This window comes from Rhinoderma darwinii, chromosome 3, assembly GCF_050947455.1.
Source record: "Rhinoderma darwinii isolate aRhiDar2 chromosome 3, aRhiDar2.hap1, whole genome shotgun sequence".
NCBI classification, from domain to species: Eukaryota; Metazoa; Chordata; class Amphibia; order Anura; family Rhinodermatidae; genus Rhinoderma; species Rhinoderma darwinii.
In genome coordinates this window covers 12,595,944-12,608,380 of record NC_134689.1, presented here as the reverse complement: position 1 = coordinate 12,608,380, position 12,437 = coordinate 12,595,944, and the positions used below count along the sequence as shown (strand labels likewise).

Below are 12,437 nucleotides of genomic sequence, written 5' to 3'. Positions count from 1 at the left end.
GACCCATTCATTTGTATTGACCACGGACACCTTCCCGTTTATTTACAGGAAGGTGTCCGGGCAATAGAAAGCCTCCACAAAAGATAACATGAAATAACCTGTCCTATCTTTTGCTTTTTACGGACCATGCTCCCATACTTTGTATGGGAGCACGGGCCGAAAATGCAGGTGGCTGTCCTGCATTTCATGTTTGGCCAGGTTTAGCCTTAGTCTAGATATGTTGTTCGATAGTCATGACCGTGGAAGGCTTGATGTAAGAGTTGAGTTTGACATAGAAAAATAGAGGTTGTTTTGTAAAAGGGTCCCTGCCAGGAACAAATCTCTAAAATGACTATGACTACACAATTACAAAGGGTGAAGACCCTGAACTTTTGGGCTGTGACATCTATTAGACATTGAAATTCAACTATATAAGTCATACAAAGTTTCTTTTGACTATCACCACAGATCTCTGTATGTAGGTAACAGTTTCCCTTCATTGTTGTCACCGTGACTGCCATGTCTTCTACATGCTATGTTGAGCATTGCTTGAAGCGTATGTATATGTTCAGAAATTTTCTAGTTACTTTCAATTTCACACACATATACATAGGCATATCTCCAACATTGCCACGTCAATCAGCACCTTTCAACAATGGAAGCGGCACAATGACGCCATCGCGCCGCTAGCATCGTTGAAAGGCGCTGATTGGTGGGGCAAGTCATTCTACCCTGCCAATCAGCGTCCTTGTAAGGTGCTGAATGGTCGGGCCCGGCCATTCAGCGCTTATGCATGTAAGTGTATCTGCGTCCTATAGCCGCAGGTACAATTAGTGCAGGAGGGGGTGGCGGTGGCTGAAATGCTCATCTCGCCTCATGGATGGTGCGGCCCTGTACACTAGGGTGTCACTGCCACTCTAAAAGAAGCTGCCTCTTTTCTATGATATTGCATGTAAGAGACTAAGCTAAGAAATTTCATGGCTCACAATTACTGGTGTATTTTGGAAGATAAAAAAGTGGGGCATACTTACCAAAATTCAAATTCCCGAAATGGGGACATTTAAGCCCCGCCCCGCTCCAATCTGGAATGCTCCAAAACAGTTGGGAATGCCCCATTTTCAGTCACATTTGCATAAATCCCATCCCTTTTGTGCCCAAGTTTGCGGGATTATCCCACCAAAATTGGGATTGTCAGGATTGTCCCGCCAAAATTGGGACTGTCGGGACTGTTGGTAAGCATGAAGGATTGCTTTATGATGATCTAGTGGAGATCCAGGGGCCCATATGATATTCTTGAACAGGGGCCCACTGGTCTCTGTGTCCGCCCCTGCAATAAATATAATGATCTTTCATATCTTAGTAAACTAGAAATTAGAGCAGCAGCCAAGGTTTGGTAATTATGTTTCTTTTACTTACAGAGATATTGTCATTTTTCTGTTTTGGCGGCCACTGTTGAAAAAGGAAGTACAGCCGTATTAGTTGTCAGATTTGAGTTAGCTTCTTAGCAACATTGCACTTAGACAGATCATGTATTACGACCCTATTTGTCTATATTAACCAATCAGAACTCAGCTTTCAGTTTTGAAGAGCAATTTAAGAAATGAAAGCTGAGCTCTGATTGGTTGCTATGTGCAGATAGTACAATTTTACTGTTAGACAGTTTTGATAAATGAGGCCCTAAACTATAATGTTTGGTAGAGGGATGTCAGATTGTTGTGGTTGTATGGCTAGCAGCCAGTTTTCAGCTGAATGTTTTATTAGCGCAAGTATAACAATGGTAACTGAAAGAGAAGGGCATTTAAAGGACATGCATGCAAAAACAATTATACAGGCTTCCTTGTGTGTAAAATCTAACACCATCGATATCAACACTGCACAAACTAGGTGATGAAAATTTTGGCAGCACTTACTCATTGGCAGGACAAAGTATTGCAAAATTTCTAGGGAGATGTGACTGAGAAAAACAAAGCCTGTATTACTCCAGAGCTGCACTCACTATTCTACTGGTGGAGTCACTGTGTACATACATTACATTACTTATCCTGTACTGATCCTGAGTTATATCATGTATTATACTCCAGAGCTGACTCACTATTCTGCTGGTGGAGTCACTGTGTACATACATTACTTATCCTGTACTGATCCTGAGTTACATCCTGTATTATACTCCAGAGCTGCACTCACTATTCTGCTGGTGGAGTCACTGTGTACATACATTACATTACTTATCCTGTACTGATCCTGAGTTATATCATGTATTATACTCCAGAGCTGACTCACTATTCTGCTGGTGGAGTCACTGTGTACATACATTACTTATCCTGTACTGATCCTGAGTTACATCCTGTATTATACTCCAGAGCTGCACCCACTATTCTGCTGGTGGAGTCACTGTGTACATACATTACATTACTTATCCTGTACTGATTCTGAGTTACATCCGGTATTATACTCCAGAGCAGCACTCACTATTCTGCTGGTGGAGTCACTGTGTACATACATTACTTATCCTGTACTGATCCTGAGTTACAGCCTGTATTATACTCCAGAGCTGTATATACAAGCTGAAATCTCTCAGAGTTGCTTGCTGACTTATCTCATAAAGTGAAGGCATATCGCTAGTATATGCTATCACTTTAGGATCGGTGGGGGTCTGAATGAGAATTCAAGTGAATGGAGGTTGCAGTTTCCTGCACATTTATTATCCGGGAGCGCCGTAATGCAAGGAACACTTTGAAGGGGACGCAATGCTAGATCAGCGCTGCAGCCGCTTCATTCTCAGAGTCAGTGGGGGGTTACAGAGGTCGGACCAACTTCGATCAGGAATTTATGGCATATTTTACTCAGAACTTTTGTGGCAGGTGCCAATCTAGTTCCTACACAGCGCCATATTATTGCAGAAGCTGTGCCTATGTGATTAGGAGCAGGAGTGTGGCTGCCAATCATAGCCATGATTCTCTGATGTCTGCCATTAAACCACTTCCATGCTGCTGTCAGTGCTGACTGTGGGATAGAGGAGGTAAATCAAGGGGAATCATAGGAATCCCATACCTTGTCCATACCATGGAAGGACCCATGTGTTTTAATATAGTCAGGTTCATAGGCCAGCATCTATACCCAGGGTAAAATACTGGAATATATGAATATGCTCGTATATTATAAAGGGGGGGGGGCAATATTGTTATTTATTAATAGAATAAAAAGAAAAGAAAACAAAAAAAACTGATTGAAGCAATTTTTTATTACAATAAATACAATTTATCAAATATTTATTAGAAAACACCAAATAATATAGACATGTTTGGTAAACCCCAAAACTGTAACAATCTCTAGAATACATTTATAACAAATTTATAAAAAAGTTTTCTAAAAAAAAATAAAAAGTAAGGCAAAATCTCGTACAACTCGTCCCACAAAAAACAAGACCTCATACAACCATGTAAAAGTTAAAAAAAAATAAGTTCTAACGATTAGAATTTAGAAAGGCAAAAAACAAAAAACTAATTTGGGTCTTGAAGGCCAAAACTGACCCGGTCCTGATGGGAGAGGAGACAATGCGAGACAGCTACAATTGTGTTGTTCCAGCCACGGCTCATTTTTACTTTATTTTTGTTGGCTTTACGATTACCTGTCAGTAAAATTGTGTAACTACAACCCTGAATGATTGTCTTCTGGTCTCAAAACTGAATTTGAATACAAAACCTTCATACAAAGGAAATTAATGCATTTCTGAGACTTTTTTTGGGGGAAGGGGGGGGCGGGGGAAATAAATCTCTTCGTTTCAGCCCTTATTTTACTCTCAGCAGAGACTCCTAGTAATGTTAATTTGCTTTTTCGTGAAGGATATTTTGACAGCTGCAAGTTATATCTACTTGCCAAGAAAATTACAAATGCAAAGGTCAGGTTTACTGTGAATATGGGCTCACAAGTGCAGCACAGTCACATTATAAGGCTCGGGAGATATTAGTTTCTGCTGATTATTAAATGGATAGCAACATAAATGTGTATCCATACAATGCATGCTTAAATAGGTAATATGGTTCCAGCAATCTATAATAAATAACAAAAACTTTTTTACTATATACTTTTTGTATCAATTCCTCACGGTCTTCAAGATCTATGCAGTTATTAAAAGGGAACCTATATTATTTACTAAGGTAAGGTTGCCACCTTTTCCACCCAAAAACATTTGCCAGGTATAGAACGTATTTATACATTCCCCAAAAACAAAGAAAAAAGTATGTGTGGTTTTTGGGAACATTTTGGGTGTCATTTGCCACTAGGACTCGGAACCTCTGACAGATAATGACTCTCTGTAACTTCTCCTCCAACCTCCGCTCTTGACTATAGGGACTGCGCAGACCGGCAGCAGTGTGCGCATATGTACGACTCAGGGGCGTAATTAGGAAAGACTGCGCCCCATAGCAAACTTTTGACTGGGGCCCCCCCCTCCACTGGGTGCCACACAACCCCCCCTTGTAGATAGTGCCTCCCTATAGATTCCACCACACAGCGCCCCCCTATAGATAGCACCATACACAGCCCCCTGTAGATAGCGCCATACACAGCTCCCTGTAGATAGCGCCATACACAGCCCCCTGTAGATAACGCCTTACAGCCCCCTGTAGATAACGTCTTACAGCCCCAAATCCTCCCTGTAGATAACGCCATACAGCCCCCCTGTAGATAACGCCATACAGCCCCCTTGTAGATAACGCCATACAGCCCCCCTGTAGATAACGCCATACAGCCCCCCTGTAGATAACGCCATACAGCCTCCCTGTAGATAACGCCATACAGACCCCCCTGTAGATAACGCCATACAGATCCGCCAGTAGATTCCACCACACAGCGCCCCCTATAGATAGCACCATACACAGCCCCCTGTAGATAGCGCCATACACAGCCCCCTGTAGATAGGGCCATACACAGCCCCCTGTAGATAACGCCTTACAGCCCCCCTGTAGATAACGTCTTACAGCCCCAAATCCTCCCTGTAGATAACGCCATACAGCCCCCTGTAGATAACGCCATACAGCCCCCCTGTAGATAACGCCATACAGCCCCCCTGTAGATAACGCCATACAGATCCGCCTGTAGATAACCCCATACAGACACCCCCTGTAGATAACGCCATACAGCCCCCCCCCTGTAGATAACACCATACAGAACCCCCCCTGTAGACAATGCCATACAATGGCCTCTAGTTTGTCCTACAAAAGAGATGTATCCCCTATCCACAGGATAAGGGATACATGTGTGATCGCTGGCAGCGATAAGGAGAACGGGGGACCGAAAGTCCCCCGAAGTTCTCCATGACAAACCTCGGACTTCCGGCGTCTGCGCAGTTCAATAAAAATGAAAGGAGCGGTGGTCACGCATGCGGACAAGCGTGACCGGTGCGCAAGTCATTTCTATGGAGCTGCAGACAGACCCCGGAAGTCCGAGGTTTGTCATGGAGTACTTCGGGGGACTTTCGGTCCCCCGTTCTCCTTATCGCTGCCAGCGATCACACATGTATCCCCTATCCTGTGGATAGGGGATGCATGTCTTTTGTAGGAACAACCCCTTCAGTGGCGTCGCGCTGTATCAGTCATAGCAGCTGCTAGCGGAGCCTCCGGCCATGGGGGGGGGGGCCATGCCGGCGGGTGGCACGGGCCCCCTCATGCTGCGGGCCCCGTAGCAGCCGCTACGGCTGCTATAGCTGTAGATACGCCAGTGGTACGACTGCTGAATGTGTTTGCCTTGCCTGCTGTAATCTCCCGCCGGCATCAATCCCATACTTGACCTAGTCCTGACGTTGCTGATGTTTCTAGGGCTGGGTGGCCTGGCAAAGGAGGAATATCCTGATTTCGCATGTACTTATTTAACAAAATTACTGCCATTTGCTCCTAACTGGCACCGGACTCCCATTGTTAACACCGGCTTGGCTGGCGGTTTACCGGCCTGGTGGCAACCCAACTTCCAGGTGTTAAAAATCTGTCCCGGTCATGTGATGATTAAATTGTATGCTTATGAGCCGTATACTTAGTGTAGAAGACAGAATCTGATCCCGTCCTGAGATATCAGGAAAGTGTTTCCAAAAACCTTTCTTTGGGAAAGGCTTTCCTGATATCCCAAGGCCAGGTGGGATCCTGTCCTTGGCTCCCAATATACAGCTGATGCACTGAGCCGTAATATGACCATGTGCATGAGCCATTACCAACATTCTTTTTCTGTGCTCCGGTAGATTTTTATCCTCCTGTATCCACATTCTCTGCTTCTGTATCCTCTTGGCATCTAACAGTTGTAAAAGTAAAGACTTAGGATGGTTCCCACTTCAAGACGATGATACAATATGGAAGATGACTGAATTAACAAAACTCCCAGGTTTGGCGATATCCATTCTCCTCACCACCTGAAAATTAGATGGGTCTTCTGGGCTCTGTGTGTTTTTTTCAAAAATCCCTGAAACCTATGAGAAATAGAACCAAAAATATTACACCCTACAAATTCTTCTTCTGTTTTCCACTGTTGGTCACCATTTGGGTTACTAAGCCACTGTGAAGTTGCATCCATTGTGATATTATCATCAAACGGCTGCCCGAGAACTTTATGTCACTAGTCATTATTTTGGGTTACACAAAACTATTGAGACCTTGCCAAATTAAACTGGTAAAAATGTATCACCATGGTGAAAACTGTATAGACTGAGAAAACATGATTTCCAGATGCAGGTGTAGTCAGTATATAGCTGACCTAGGCACAAAGTGTACAGTCAGACTGGAACTTTGCTAAAATTCAAGCTTTCCTCCAGTTATTAAATGTGGTTGTCCGGGTTGAGAAAATCCAATTTTCAAATACACTATTAGGGAATTCTGAGTTAATTGAGGACCCTCATCCAGTGCCAGAGCGAAGAGTGAGAACATCGCTCACTTTGGAGGACCTGGCACATTTGTACATTACACTGACAGCTTATTGCTTTCACTGGACACCATGTAATACTTTATTTCTCCTGTGGTGGCACTGCAGATAATTGGAACACTTGCTGTTATCATCCCCTACGGATCACAAATGATCACTGTGGAAAATCTCTCTAATGAACTAAAAAGAGAACTTTCTATGAAAAGACAATCAAGAACATTTACTAACATAGATGTAAATCTTAAATGTTTGTCATTATGTCCGTATTATGCCATGTCATTATAGGGATTGTCTCAAAAATATATTTCTTCAGCTACCAGTCATGTTCTGTGGCAGCTTATCAGACTAGCGACTTTCTGTAACAACATGTTGGTATTTTGAGGTTTGTTTTTACAATACAGGGTATTGTGGGGTTTTTTGCGCCCCCCAGTCGTATTCTGTGATGTGCTTATTTTCCAAGTGTTTCAAAATAGATCAGATACAGACTTTGCCTGTCGAAAGCTGCTCATTTTCTCTCTTTCTCGATATAGCCCCTTTGGGACCTAAACCAATTTGTGCCAACCTTCTTCCAGGAGGCTTTTGTGAACATATCATGCTCTATCTTATGATTTCACTGGGGAATGGCAGAGTATCACCTAGACATGGCTAGCCCAAGGTCCTTGCTTAAGTGGACCCCCTTCATTAAGATGTCGTGTGTCGTTATCACTTTTGTCACATTCTCGTCTTATCTGACTGTCCCTGAACTCAAGCATTGGATAAGTTAAACGTTTGCGTTTTACAGTCTGATTAACATATTTCTTTAAATTACTATTGACTGTGCACAATTTGTGCATTATATTCTTAGATGTAGGTGTTCAATTGGTTTACAGCGGTTTTCTAGGATTTTAAAAACATAGCCGATTTCTTCCAAAAACAGCACCATACCCGTCGATGGATTTTGACAGGTATTGGAGATCAGCGCCATTGAAGAGAATGGGGCTGAGTTGCAATACCACACACCACCTGTGCACAGGTGTGGCACTGTTTTAGGAAGAAATCAGCTATGTTTTTCCTGCCTTGGACAACCCCTTCAAGAGCAAAAGTAAATTCCCCACCATGGTTTATTATTGTGAACTGTGTGAATGTTAGAGTTGTTGCCTCAATGGGTGTTGGTTGGGTTGTAGAAAAGTGTTATCCATTCTGAGCATCAGTTGAGTGCACCCAGTCTGATTATAGGGAGAGGAGATCTTCTATGCTGGGCAGAATTCAGCATTTTCCTAAACACAACCTAAAAGCATGGTCCAAATTTCTGAGCCATGAAATTATAGAATTTTTCCAGAACAAAAAACATTGATGGCCTGTCCTTATCCTTGATCTGTGGGGTTCTGACTGCGGCCCCTTCAATATTGATCCATGCATAGCGGCTCATTCTTCCTCTAAACAGTTCTGTGCAGGTAATGAGCCAGCAGGTAATGCTGGAAGATTTCAGCTGTTAAGCCTTGACAATCGTAAATGCACCTCTGGAGTATAATACAGGCTGTAACTCCGGATCAGTACAGAATAAGTAATGTCATGTATGTACACAGTGACTCCACGAGCCAAATAGTGAGTGCAGCTCTGCAGTATAATACAGGATGTAACTCAGGATCAGTACAGGATAAGTAATGTAATGTATGTACACAGTGACTCCACCAGGAGAATAGTGAGTGCAGCTCTGGAGTATAATACAGGGTGTAACTCAGGATCAATACAGGATAAGTAATGTAATGTATGTACACAGTGACTCCACCAGCAGAATAGTGAGCACAGCTCTGGAGTATAATACAGGATGTAACTCAGGATCAGTACAGGATAAGTAATGTAATGTATGTACACAGTGATTACACCAGCAGAATAGTGAGTGCAGCTCTGGAGTATAATACAGGATGTAACTCAGGATCAATACAGGGTAAGTAATGTAATGTATGTACACAGTGATTACACCAGCAGAATAGTGAGTGCAGCTCTGGAGTATAATACAGGCTGTAACTCAGGATCAGTATAAGATAGGTAATTACAAAGTGACTCAACTTTTTATGAAGATTCATTTTATATGTTAACCATAAAATCAAAGTTGTAAAGTGCAAATTTTCTTTGATATTGCAGGTGTTATTGAACGATAAAATGTCCCAGACAGGAATACTTGCATAGAAAGGTAAGTAATATTTAAGATCCGTTTATTTACATTGCTTTATTCTGTCTATTGCAGTAGTTGTAAAAAGTCACATAAAAGTCAGATCAGACGGCACCATGTTCAATATACTCAAAGACTCATCAGAAGCTAATTCCAAGCCACTAGTGATCCATTAAAACCTATTAGACCTTACTGATGATAAGTTCTGTATATATGGAAAGTGGTCTCAAGAAACCCTAGTCCGACACTGCATTTAATAGCCCATTCCATCACATTACCCTATTTATCAAAAACATTATAAACTGTTCTAATGTTTTAGCCTCTCAAGTCAACCCCAGAATTGTTCCTATGTACTAAACGATAAACCGAATAAACTTTGCAACATGCTTAACTTACAAATCCATCAAATACTAATATCTGATAGCATATAGACCCTTTCATATATCGTTCCAGTTGGGTGTTGAGCACCATATATGAGAGTTTTTGAGTATCATATGATACTTTTAAAGCCTAAAGTCCCTTTTACACCGGCCAATTATCGGGCAAACGAATGTTCACAGAACGCTCATTCCCGATAATTGCCCTGTCTAAACTTACTGTCAATGTATCTCGTAGGCTGGGTTCACCCATGGTGGTAATTTACAGCATTGAGCTTCGCCACCGGGTCCCTACCCGGTTGTACGTGAGTGTGGTGTTCAACAGTCTAGCTTCATAATACAATCTTAGGATGAGCAAAGCTCAAGACTTATGGGCCCCGATGCAAAAGTTCTTCTTGGAGCCCCCCAACTTATTCTTTTAGCTGCATCGCTGGGTCTCATAAGGCCCAAGACATATGTTTTACCCTGCCCCAAAAGGGGTATATATCTCAGAGATAGCATATCTATAAGACTACGACCCCTATAGCTCCGCCACATAAGGTCAGATACAGCAATGCAGCAGACAGTATCACACATGATAGGCTTAGATACAGGGACCAGCAGACTGTATCACACATCATAGGCTTAGATACAGGGCCCAGCAGACAGTATCACACATGATAGGCTTAGATACAGGGACCAGCAGACAGTATCACACATGATAGGCTTAGATACAGGGACCAGCAGACAGTATCACACATGATAGGCTTAGATACAGGGACCAGCAGACAGTATCACACATGATAGGCTTAGATACAGGGACCAGCAGACAGTATCACACAGGATAGGCTTAGATACAGGGACCAGCAGACAGTATCACACATGATAGGCTTAGATACAGGGACCAGCAGACTGTATCACACATCATAGGCTTAGATACAGGGTCCAGCAGACAGTATCACGCATGATAGGCTTAGATACAGGGACGCATGATAATGAAAGGCATCAGGACCCGCACTACGCCCGGGCCTGAGTCAGGAGCGAGGAGGGTTAGTATACGGTTACTGTAGTAACAGGGGTTCATGTCATTTGCTACATAGGCCCTGGTTACTACAGTAACTGTGGATAGATGTGGTGCGGGGGCCGGTCGTAATTGTGACTACTGTGACCCCTATATCTACGTGTGTAGAAGCTCTCAGTCCTGGTTCAGAAGACACTGCGGTCCCTGGACCAAGTTCCTAACTCTCCAGAACAGGATTGCAAAACAGCATATGGTCCCGCTGAGCACTTCTGCTGGTCCCCACCATTCCAAAGTTGAGTTCCGTGCCAGTTCTCTCTTCCAAAGCCTAATTTTTAATACCGGTCTTTGTGGCATCTCTTAGAAAGGAAATATCAAATCAGCCTCATTAATGCAGCCATTCTAGCGTGATCCAGTGTGCACTGGCGGCATTGTATTTGCCAGTTTCATTAATTAAGCAAATGCCAACGTGATTTACATATGTAAATGAGAGACAGTTCTATTACTTTTCTATATGTCATTCCCAACAAACACCTCAGAAATAATGTCTGTGACTCGGAGTTACTATGTAGCTGCGCGGCCTCCGAGGTGAAAGAAGATCACTGTGACCAGTACAATCGTTTTTGTGTGTCAAGTGATCCTCTGTTGCTGTTTCTTTTTCTTTTTTTTTCCCAGGCTGCGAGCATTGCATGGGAGGGACAGTGGCTTATTGTCTGTCTGCTAGACACAACTTGGTCTGAATACCATTTAGTGGTATGTGAAGCAAGTCAGGATCATTTGCATTTATTTCAGTCGCTTTGGGTTTATAGGTCAAGGGAGGCAGTCTGCAGAAACTCAGTCATCTATCTATCTATCTATCTATCTATCTATCTATCTATCTATCTATCTATCTATCTATCTATCTATCTATCTATCTATCTCATATCTATCTATCTATCTATCTATCTATCTATCTATCTATCTATCTATCTATCTATCTATCTATCTATCTATCTATCTATCTATCTATCTCATATCTATCTATCTATCTATCTATCTATCTATCTATCTATCTATCTATCTATCTATCTATCTATCTATCTATCTATCTATCTATCTATCTATCTATCTATCTATCTATCTATCTATCTCTAACATCCATCAATTTATTATCTGTCTTTGATTCCAGTTATCTATAACCATCGATTTTTCTATTTATTATCTATTTATCAATTGATGTATCTATTTCGTTTTCTATCTATCTATCAAATGAATGATCTTTCTATTTATTATCTATCTATCGATCTTGTTTTCTATTATCTATCTAGTCTGTTTATCTGTCTGTTTTTCCATTTATTACCTTTTTTTCTTTCTATTTGTGTTATGGGTTTTATTTCAGGCCTACTGTTATTCTCAGACCTTTTACAGAGTAGTCACATGCAGCCTATCTATCTATCTATCTATCTATCTATCTATCTATCTATCTATCTATCTATCTATCTATCTATCTATCTATCTATCTATCTATCTATCTCATATCTATCTATCTATCTATCTATCTATCTCATATCTATCTATCTATCTATCTATCTATCTATCTATCTATCTATCTATCTATCTATCTATCTATCTATCTATCTATCTATCTATCTATCTCATATCTATCTATCTATCTATCTATCTATCTATCTATCTATCTATCTATCTATCTATCTATCTATCTATCTATCTATCGATCTATCTATCTCATATCTATCTATCTCATATCTATCTATCTATCTATCTATCTATCTATCTATCTATCTATCTATCTATCTATCTATCTATCTATCTATCTATCTATCTATCTTTCTAATATCTAGTCTGCCATCACTTTCTGTTGCAGTTAGGCACTGTTCACATTTGCTCTGCCTACAGCACTATTTTTCCCGTCAAAGCAACAGAAACCATGTGAGAACCCGACAGACCACATTGTAAGTCACTGGGCCCATAAGGCACCAGTTGTATCTGTCATACGTTATAAACTAAAGCAGGTGTAAACTCAGCCTTA

At 41.6% G+C, this 12,437-nt stretch overlaps 1 long non-coding RNA gene across 2 annotated transcripts in view; it reads right to left on the bottom strand.

Moving 5' to 3' along the window:
* Window positions 1-12,437, bottom strand: part of LOC142748731 (uncharacterized) — an 85,755-nt gene that overhangs the window by 15,570 nt on the left and 57,748 nt on the right. For both annotated transcript variants that reach the window (XR_012882299.1, XR_012882298.1), the window contains exons 5-6: window positions 1,396-1,428; window positions 1,011-1,306 (exon numbers count right to left, since the gene is read on the bottom strand). This is a non-coding gene — a long non-coding RNA (uncharacterized LOC142748731). The remainder of the gene's footprint in view (window positions 1-1,010; window positions 1,307-1,395; window positions 1,429-12,437) is intronic.